The sequence below is a fragment of the Diceros bicornis genome, unplaced genomic scaffold (genome assembly GCF_020826845.1).
Source record: "Diceros bicornis minor isolate mBicDic1 unplaced genomic scaffold, mDicBic1.mat.cur scaffold_90_ctg1, whole genome shotgun sequence".
Lineage (NCBI taxonomy): Eukaryota > Metazoa > Chordata > Mammalia > Perissodactyla > Rhinocerotidae > Diceros > Diceros bicornis.
The window spans coordinates 652284-661648 of NW_026691791.1; the positions used below are offsets into that span (position 1 = coordinate 652284).

The 9365-nt window shown below is 46.7% G+C and overlaps 1 long non-coding RNA gene across 4 annotated transcripts; it reads left to right on the forward strand.

The window, feature by feature from the left end:
* Window positions 1–510: 510 nt before the first annotated feature.
* LOC131403807 (uncharacterized) lies at window positions 511–2316 on the forward strand. Of its 4 annotated transcripts, XR_009219539.1 has the most exons (5): window positions 515–608; window positions 1161–1193; window positions 1535–1656; window positions 1859–1959; window positions 2266–2316. It is a non-coding gene; the product is annotated as an uncharacterized LOC131403807 (long non-coding RNA). The 4 variants fall into 4 exon arrangements; XR_009219541.1 differs by lacking the exon at window positions 2266–2316 and having other exon boundaries at window positions 511–566; window positions 1859–2006; XR_009219538.1 differs by lacking the exon at window positions 2266–2316 and having other exon boundaries at window positions 1859–2006.
* The last annotated feature ends 7049 nt before the right edge of the window (window positions 2317–9365 follow it).

Genomic DNA, 9365 nt, shown 5'->3' on the forward strand with positions numbered 1-9365 from the left:
ATGAACTCTGTGTGGGCCACCCTAGAGATGGATACCCAGGGAGCCCAGGAGAGGCAGCAGCAGCAGGTGAAGGGCCCTGAGGGGGAGGGTCCAGGTGTTAGAGGAGGGGTACTCTCTCCTCACGGCTTGAGGCCTCCCTAAGAGAGGGGTACCTCCTCCTCCAGCCCAGCTCCTGGAGCCCCAGAGCCTGAAATGCCTGCCCTGGAAGTGACTAGGAGGAGGCCTGGAAGGGCTGGGCCGAGGATGGATTAGGGAGGGGAGGGGCAGGGAGCACATACTCTGGGATTTGCCAAAAGCCGCCCCTGGGAGGTGACTGGGGAAGTTGAGTGGTCCTGGAGGGGGCAACTGGGGGCAGGCCGCTGAGGGACCTAGGCTGCTCTCTGTGGGAGTCTGTGGTGGGCAGGAGGCTGGGGTGAAGGGATTTGGGGGAGGGTCCATGGGGGCACCTGAGAGGTGGGACTCATCTCACCACTCCCACCCTGAATTCACAGGGTGTCGTCCCCTCCTTGGGCACGTTCCTCTATCACCTGAAGCTGCTGAACATTGGGATGGAGGATGATCTGGAAGTGAGTGAGCCTGGAGGTGGGACCAAGGAGCAGGATCCTGAGGTTTGGGAGGCGAGAGCCCTGCACTGGGCCCTGAACTCTCAGTACCTGGCAAACCTTCTCTCATGAGAGCCCCATGGCCACCGCTGGGAGCTGGTCTGTCAGGCCCATCTTAGCAATGCATGAATAGACGCTCTGCATAAGCCCCCCACCAGGCTCCCTGGGCTGGTGAAGCTCAGAGCTGCCTGCCTGCAGAGCTGCAGGAGGCTGTGTCTGAGCTGCACTCAGCCTCCCCCTCAGACCCTGCCCCTGGGGGAGTGCCATCAGCCCCTGCAAGTGAGGAAGCACTTCTGTGGTCCAGCTGTCCCTTCCTCCCTGAGGCCTCAGTCTCCCCATCTGTCATCAGAGATGGTGTGCTACATAAGGTCTCTGGCCTCAGTTCCCCTGTCCCTCCTGCTCTGGGGCCCAGAGCCTGGCCCAGTGTCAAGTTCTCTTTGTGGAAGCTCTGCCCTCTGCTGGGCCCTGATGTTCTTGCAGCCTGAGAAAGGGTGGGATGGGGGTTGGTTATGGCCTTAAGGGGCTGTTTCTGATGGACATTAGCTGTCTCCCTTCCAGGGAAATCGGGTCAACTTCCAGAAATGGTATGAGGTGAGCAGCTGTGGGAGGGTGGGGAAGTGGAAATCACAGACCTCAACTGGCAAGACTTTCTCTGGCTTCATCCCTTGGGTCTTATGTGTATTGGGAGAGTCAGATCCACAAAGCTGGGAATCCCATCACGTTGGCGAGTGTGGGAGGGGCTGACATCAAGGACACCTTCCTGGATAAGGAAGAAATTCCAGCCAACTGTGAGGACAGGCAAGTCCTGAATGGAGTGGTAAGGAAGGAGGGTTCCCGAGTGAGCACAGACCCCAGACCAGTTCCTCAATCCGCACAAGTCCCTGGCAGTGTTCCCCACCCAAGCTCTGTCTGCATCCTGTCCTTCCTCCCAGAAATTAAAAGTCATCAGGAGGATCCAGCTGCTCCAGCAGGATGCAAATGCGTATGACCTGGAGCCTGAAGAGTGATTTGGGGCCTGGTTCCAGGCCATGGAGCCCCTCAGTGTCCATGAGAGGTGAGGGGGACAGGAGTTGGGTGAGGGCAGGGCAGACTCTCTCTGAGGGCCAGATCCAGAGCCTGTGGTCTGGCTCGCTAATCAGCCTCAGAACTCGTAGCGGGGTGGCCCATGGGGCACTGGGACTCAGCTGCTGGCAGGATCTGGGAGAGGCACATGAGGTGTCGCTCTTGGTAGCTCAAAGGTCCACTCTGTCCTGTAGCTACTGGGTCTCCTGCTAGCTGGAGCTTGCACACCAGAAGGCGAGCAAAATGCGGCTCTTCAAGAGAAAGAGGAACCGGACATCCTCCAGTTTAGGGCCGAGTGAGTGTTGGGACCAGCAGCGACTGAATCCAGGGGCTCAGTACACCTTCGGCCTAAACATGGGCCTGGATCCCAGCTCCACTGCTGACCAGGTCTGGGACAGACTGCTCCCCTCTCCTCTCTGAAATTCAGTTGCCTCCTCTGAAATGGATGATGCTAAATGATGCCTCCTGCATCAGGGACAAACGGGGTGCTGTTGATGGACTCAGCACTCTGCACAGGGTTTTGATCAGAGTGCAGGGGGGCAGGGAGGTGTGCCATGAATCTCAGGAAGGGACCCCAAAATAGTCTGTTTCTTCTCTTCAGCCACCACGCCCTTGGCGATGAGCCGTCACACTCTGGAGACCACAAGTGCAGCTCCTCCGGACCAGCAGGGACACTGGCGCCCTCGGGGTGTACCGGGCCAGCTCTTCCCACCCTGAGTGAAGGAGGACAACCTAAGACTTTCCCTGGTTTCCCCTAAAGCCCCAGAGGGAGGGAACCACCCCCTCCAACTCCCTGACATCTGCACCCCAGCGACTGTTAACCCATTGGGGAGGAGTGATATTATTTCTTTACTAGTAAATGGTAGATTTGACTCTTACATTGTATCTTGTTTCTGTCACAGCCTGGGTGTTGTGGTGTGGTTCTTTCACTTCTTATGCTCATTTAAACAAGACACAGAATCTCACTTTCCTCCTTGAATTAAGAACTTGTGTATGCTCACAGCTTATTTTATGTGGGAGAAGGGAGGAGGACCAGCCTCCTCCCTGGCTACTGAATGAAACCCTCAAGTCTCCCTTCCTCAGAGGACAGGTGCATTTCTGTGTGGTCACCTGGGACAGGAGCAGAGACAGCCCCTCAGATCTCCCTGGATGTAGAGGTTGGAGGGACTTTCCCAGGCAGAGCAATAACCACTGAAATGTGGGTGTCTTTCAAATAGCACCTAACAGGACCATGTCCTTCCCCAGGACAGTGGCTGTCTTTCTACAACTTTCCAGGAAGAAGGAATGTTTTTTGCTTCTCTTCTTGAGGTTTCTTTGATCAGATATTGGAACTTGCCATTTTCTAACAAGTCTCTGGATTTGCATGAACACTAAATGAGAAATAAATGAAAAAAGATAAATGTTTGCATGTGTAACGGACAAGGATAGAGGAAGACCATGTGCAGATGGACTAAGGGTGCACAGGACATCCCCATCAGGCCGCCTCTGGGGCTCCCTGTTCACCCTTTGCCTAGATTGGAATCCTCCTGTGATCCTGACCCATGCTCTTGGAAGTCCTTTTTCCGCTTATTTCATATCCAGAGGGAAAGATTCATGATGCAGCTTTTAAACCTAAAACAGGATTTTGTTCCATAAACCTCACTGCTCCCTGTGAACTAGGATTTCCAGCATCCCTGCACAGCTTTGTATGATTCTATTTGGCCAAAAATTCCCTAGTAGGCCCCTAGCCTTTCTGTCAGGTACACCGTAGCCATTCCTCCCCAGCTGGGCCTGATGGATCAGGGGTAAGCTCTGGTTTGCCAGGACAAGAGATCTTAATCCTGTCCACTAAATGACCCACACCGTCCCTTGCATCCCTGGGTGACATCTGGGCCCATGTGGTTCTGAGGTCCCTGGTCTCAGAAAATCACTAGTTTACACACTCACTCGTGTTGTTACTGACTTGTCCCAAACGGGCTGCTGGGCCTGAGGGAATAGAGCACGTAGCCCCTGGGACAGCTGTGTTCTTTTCTCCAGTCTGTGCTGTGGTTATATGGATTTGTGTTACAGGGATGGGAAACTTTCCTGTTGGGAGTTTTGAAAGATGAGGCAGGAGAGGGGTAGGTATAGAAGTGGGTCCAGCAGGGGAATGCCACCAATCTTAGTCACCACAGATACAACCTTACCAATTAAAATGGTGAAATGCTCCCCAGGTGGGTGGTTAAAAGACACTGCTCAGAGCTCATGCCGAGAACCCACCCGGCGACCTGGAGCTAAAGGGTTAGCACCCGGCATTTTGAACATCATGCCCTGGAAATACCCTGTAAGACAAGGGCCATTGTCTTGAATTCCTTGGTACTTCTTCCCCCTCCTTTCTGAAGGCTTCAAGTGTCGCCCAGGGAGGCTTTTTCAGTTCAGCCAGAAGCAGAGTAGAAATCCTAGTTCCCACAGCCCAGGCCCTTCCTTTCAAGGCACTGCCATCCAGGAAAGAATGAATTCACACATCTGTGTAGACAACACAAACACACACACTCATATCCCACCCAAATCCCAAGACGCATGAACTACTAAGAGATTAAAAGTGAGAGATTAAAAGTGACTTCAGAAACAGATCAACCAGTTGCAAAAGAAGGGTTTCATTAAGATCCTGACTCAAATAAAATGTAAAACCAGGAAATAACCTTGACAAAACTGGGAGACTTTGGATACTGACTAGATAGTTGATTATCCGAATGACATTTTTATTTTTGTATGTGATAAAGTTATTGTGTTTGTGTTCCAAAAATCCCTCATCTGTAAGAGAAACTGAAATATTTACAGCTGAAATTATGTGCTCTCAACCGTCTCCTCTGGTTAATTCTTGGGGTCTTGGTGTGAGGATAAACAAAGTCAGATGGTATACGAGTTGACAATCTTTGAAACAAGTAACAGGTTCACAGAGATTTATTTTTCTGTATTCTGAGCTTTAGAGATTTTTGAAAACCTTCAGAACACACTTTTGATAAAAACAGTATACTTGGTGTTCACATTTCAATGTTACAAATTAAAACATCACAAATATAAAGGAATGCTTCTCCTTCCTGACCTAAGGAAGCTCTCTCTCAGTCTGGCCTCTGTGAATGACCTGATGATGCCACCAATTATTCACTTATCACATGTTTGTTGAGTAATTCCTATGTGCTCTGTGCTGTGTGCAAGGCGAACTCATTTCCATGACTCTGGATCTAGTGTGGGAAGGAAGGCAATGAGCCTGTTGCCAAGGTTCTCTAAGTGGAAAATAATGTCCCCGGGGGTATGCTCATTCTTGAGATACCAAAATCAAAGCTACACAAGTTTGCCAAGTAACAGATAAGAGATACTTAATTCATGATATAGAAATCACCTATGTCTGAATTACCATGTGACCATGAAGAGAAAGACTGATGGATTTTACGTTATAATTAGATGCAAAATAATCGTACTGCTGGCCAAGTGGTTAAGTTTGGCATGTTCTGCTTTGGTGGCCCAGGTTCAGTTACTAGGCACGGACCTACAATACTCATTAGCAGCCATGCCGTGATGGTGACCCACACAAAAAGTAGAGGAAGATTGGCAACAAATGTTAGCTCAGGGGAAATCTTTCTCAGCAAAAAAATAAATAAATAAATAAAATTAGATGCAAAATCATAATAAAAAATTATGGAATCTGATTTAATATACATTCAAAGACAAATCTCATTCTAGTAGATATCATCACTTCATTGAGTGTAAGTTCTAGAAAAAACAAATGTAAGTTCAAAACACTAGTTCCTCAGCTTCAATTATGCTATCAATTTTAATATAAAAAGGAGAAAACTCATGGTAAAGAAAAATTGAGGTTTACCATGAAAGGTCAAGATCATGATGGAGGTTACAAAGAGATGCTGTGAGAGTCAAGCCTGTCTAATGGGGAATTTCTCAATGGCACCACTCTCCTTTTCTTCAACACCGATGTTGCTTTTGTCACTGTTTTCAGGATGCCTTTCTTGGCTCCTTGCTCTCTCTGCCTCCACGGCAATCTCGTCTGTCCTCGAGACCACAGTCAGTCTCTCCCATGCTTTTCTTCACGTTCTGTGTCTGTCTCCTGATATCTGTAGAAGATGCCTGTTGCCTGCAGAGGGTCTGTGAGCGACCCAGACCCATTCCTGGACTCATCTCTGCCCAATATGTACAGCGAGCCAGGGTGGGCTCAGGGCTGGTGTGCAGATCCCTCAGCCCCAGCATGGTCCAGGGATTCACATGGACCAGCCTGTGTGACTGTTTGAAAGGTATTTGCGACTCCAAAGAACTTAAAAATTCTCCTTTACTGCTGCAGGCCTGGAGTCCCTGCAGTCTGCTGTATCCACAGACTTGCTGCAGCTTCTCCAGGGTCTGCTCCCACTGACTGCACCTGACCTCAACACCAGGATGGGAAGTTATTCCAGTAACTGGCATCTGGAATATGCAGCTGCTTAGGCTTCAGAGTGCATAGATCTTCAGTTTTCTGAATGGGTTTAGTTTCATGATTTTACTGTTTCCACTATGAAGTCGGGGAATATTTTTGGAGCTTTCTCTTTCAAAACAAAATAAAATGTGAAATTTCAACAAAATGAAGGATGAAGACTACCATCCATGGAGAACGTTCTCAGCTCACGTGGATATTCCACCTTCCTTCTCTCCCTGGAGACATGCGTCTCAAATCACACTGTGCATCACAATCATTGGAGAGTTTTTAAAACTCAAATTGCTGGATCTCAAACCAAGTAGGGCTGGGGAAGGAATAGAGAATTTTCATTTCTAAGAGGTGATGATCAGCTGCTGGTACAGGGACCACACATGGAGAACAGGATTCAGTGACATCATCAAGCTGATGTGAGACAATGACAGAAAGCTCAAGGTCATTATCCAGTGTCAAATCCAGACCAACTTCCCTCCGCCATCTTGCTTCAGGACGTTCCTCTCCTCCGCTCTCTGTCATGGTCAAATACACACATGCTGGTGTCCCACAGCCCACTGTTATTGGGACACAGAGTTCCAAGAACTCCTCAGCTCCTTTCAGTGCCTCATCTCTAATGAAATTATTCACTACTCCATCCTTAGTCATTCACTTCCACACCCCGATCCTATCTTCAACCAAAGTTCTCCTGCTCACCAGTCATTAATTCACAAACACCATATTCCCACCACAAATTTCCACATTTCCTGTTTTTACACAAAGAAATCCACTCTAAATAACCGTTCTTCAATAAAGTAGATTACTCCAGTAGGAATATCTTCACAAGCCTCTTACTTTTATTCTCCTCATCCTTTCTAGTAATTTCAGATTCACTGTCCATCATTTCAATCATCCACTGACCATACTCCCAGATACTTTATTGCCATCATATCCACCCTGCACACTTCAGATGATTTCAAATACCTGCCATGTCATGTTGACACTTGCACTGAACAGAGAATGCACCAGGAGCCTGTGGATCCCAACAGAGAATCAACAGCAACCAATGGACCTATATACATTTCTCTAATGCTTCCTGAATGCTCTGCTCATTTTTTCCATTTCTTGAGTTCCATAAATCTCTATATTCCGACCTCCTCCATATTTCACAGATAAATTGTTAACCACCAGGCAAGAACTATTTCACTCTCTAGTCATCAGATCTACAAATATTCCTCATAAGGAATTCATTTATCACAGCTTTTCTGTTGTTATATCCAAAGAAATTGATTTTTTTGGCTGAAAACACTCTGATTTTTATCTTATCCTTCCATTTCAATGAGATTATGCCCTCAATATTTGTTGTGCTTTCCATAACTTCCCTACTGGAATCATCCCTCAAGTTTCAAATATGCACAAATCTCTACCATCTACAAACCAATCTCTCAGCCAGCGTTCCTAAGAGTCCTCACCCTCCACCACCCTCCTCTCCTCCTCCTGCCAGGGATTCATTGTGAAAAGTTCATATATATCTCAATGCCTCTGTTTCCACAGTGTCCACCCAATCCTATCCCCATTCTGTGGATGCTTCTCTTGTTAACCTCACAAGCCATGTCTCTTACTAATCCACTGGGGACTTTTCATGATTTTCTGACATGCTCTGTAGTAGCACATGACATTGCGGACTCCAATGTCCTTTTAAAAGACCATTTGTCCTTGGGATCCACCACCCTACACTGTCCTGCTCTTGCCTGTCTAAACTTCTTGAGCAACTTCCAGGCTTCTCTTTATTACCACCCCACAATGACTGATGCTTCCCAAATTCGGCACTGCTCTGGCACCTGTTCCCCATCTGCACCCTCCTTCTGGGGCAACCCCATCCATTTCCCTGGCTTCAAATACCACTAATGAGCCAAACATGACCAAAGAATCAGCAGAGACCTAACTCTGAACCCCAGACCCATTTATCTACCTGCACATTCACCACATCAGTGATAACTCACATTGACCAGGTCCCAAGTTGAACAAGTCACTTACCCAAATAATTGGCTTCTCTCTCAGTGTCCCCAAACTCACTTCTTTTTGGTAATAACCTGTCTACCCCTGGGTGTCACTCTGGACACCATGCCACCCCACACTCACATATCAATGAACCATCCATCCACCCTTCTGAATCTACCTACGGGTTATCCACTTCTGATTTATTTCTAATCACCTTTCAGACCTCATACAAAATATCACTTCCACACAGTGAACACTCCTGCTCCAGTAACCTAAATAACAAAACTCCATTTTTCCTCTTTGTTGATTTTTTTCTATTTTAGTTATATGTGCATTATTATCTATTTCTTTCAAGATTTAGTTCTTTCTCACTAAATTAGATATTCCATGAAGACAAAACTAATGTGGATTTTCCAAATTTTCCCACAATAGTGTTCACATATGGCTTTGCACTCAAAAGAGCTCACATATATTATGTGTACAATATATAATTTATATTCATATACATATAAAATTCAAACACTAAAACTTTGCTTCATGAAATATTTTAAATCCATCCACTTAACTATTCTTTTTTTTTTTTCCCGAGGAAGATCATCCCTGAGCTAACATCCATGCTAATCCTCCTGTTTTTGCTGAGGAAGACCGGCTCTGAGTTAACATCTATTGCCAGACCTCCTCTTTTTTTTCCCCAAAGCCCCAGCAGATAGTTGTATGTCATAGTTGCACATCCTTCTAGTTGCTGTATGTGGGACTCGGCCTCAGCATGGCTGGAGAAGCCCACCTGGGGTTCTGAACCACAGTCGCCAGCAGCAGAGCACACACACTTAACCACAAAGCCACGGGACCGGCCACTCCACTTAACTACTCTTGTGCAAAGATACCACCTTTAGGTGCTACACTGCAATAAATTAGCAGGAGTAGCTTAAGATTCCAAATCCTTTCTCCTCGTAATCCAATCATGAGAGTCTAGTCACAATGATCTGTTTAAAATGCAAACGTGTTCAGTTCATCTTAACTTTTAAATCCTCCATTTCTGTCTTCAGCACATATTTCTCCTGTTGTCTTATCATAATTATTAATATTACCCTTTTCATTCACTGATGTGTTCCAGTTTGGAGGGAAAACTATTTGGTCATTCCATTTTTAGAGCACTTACTACATGCAAAGCTCTGGTGTAAAACCTGTGATCTACAAAATAACTAAATAGACTCACTGCCCTTGTTTGATTTAGTCTTAGTGGGAGGAAAGTGATCATAAATGGCAAAGGATGTATAACATGCCATGTA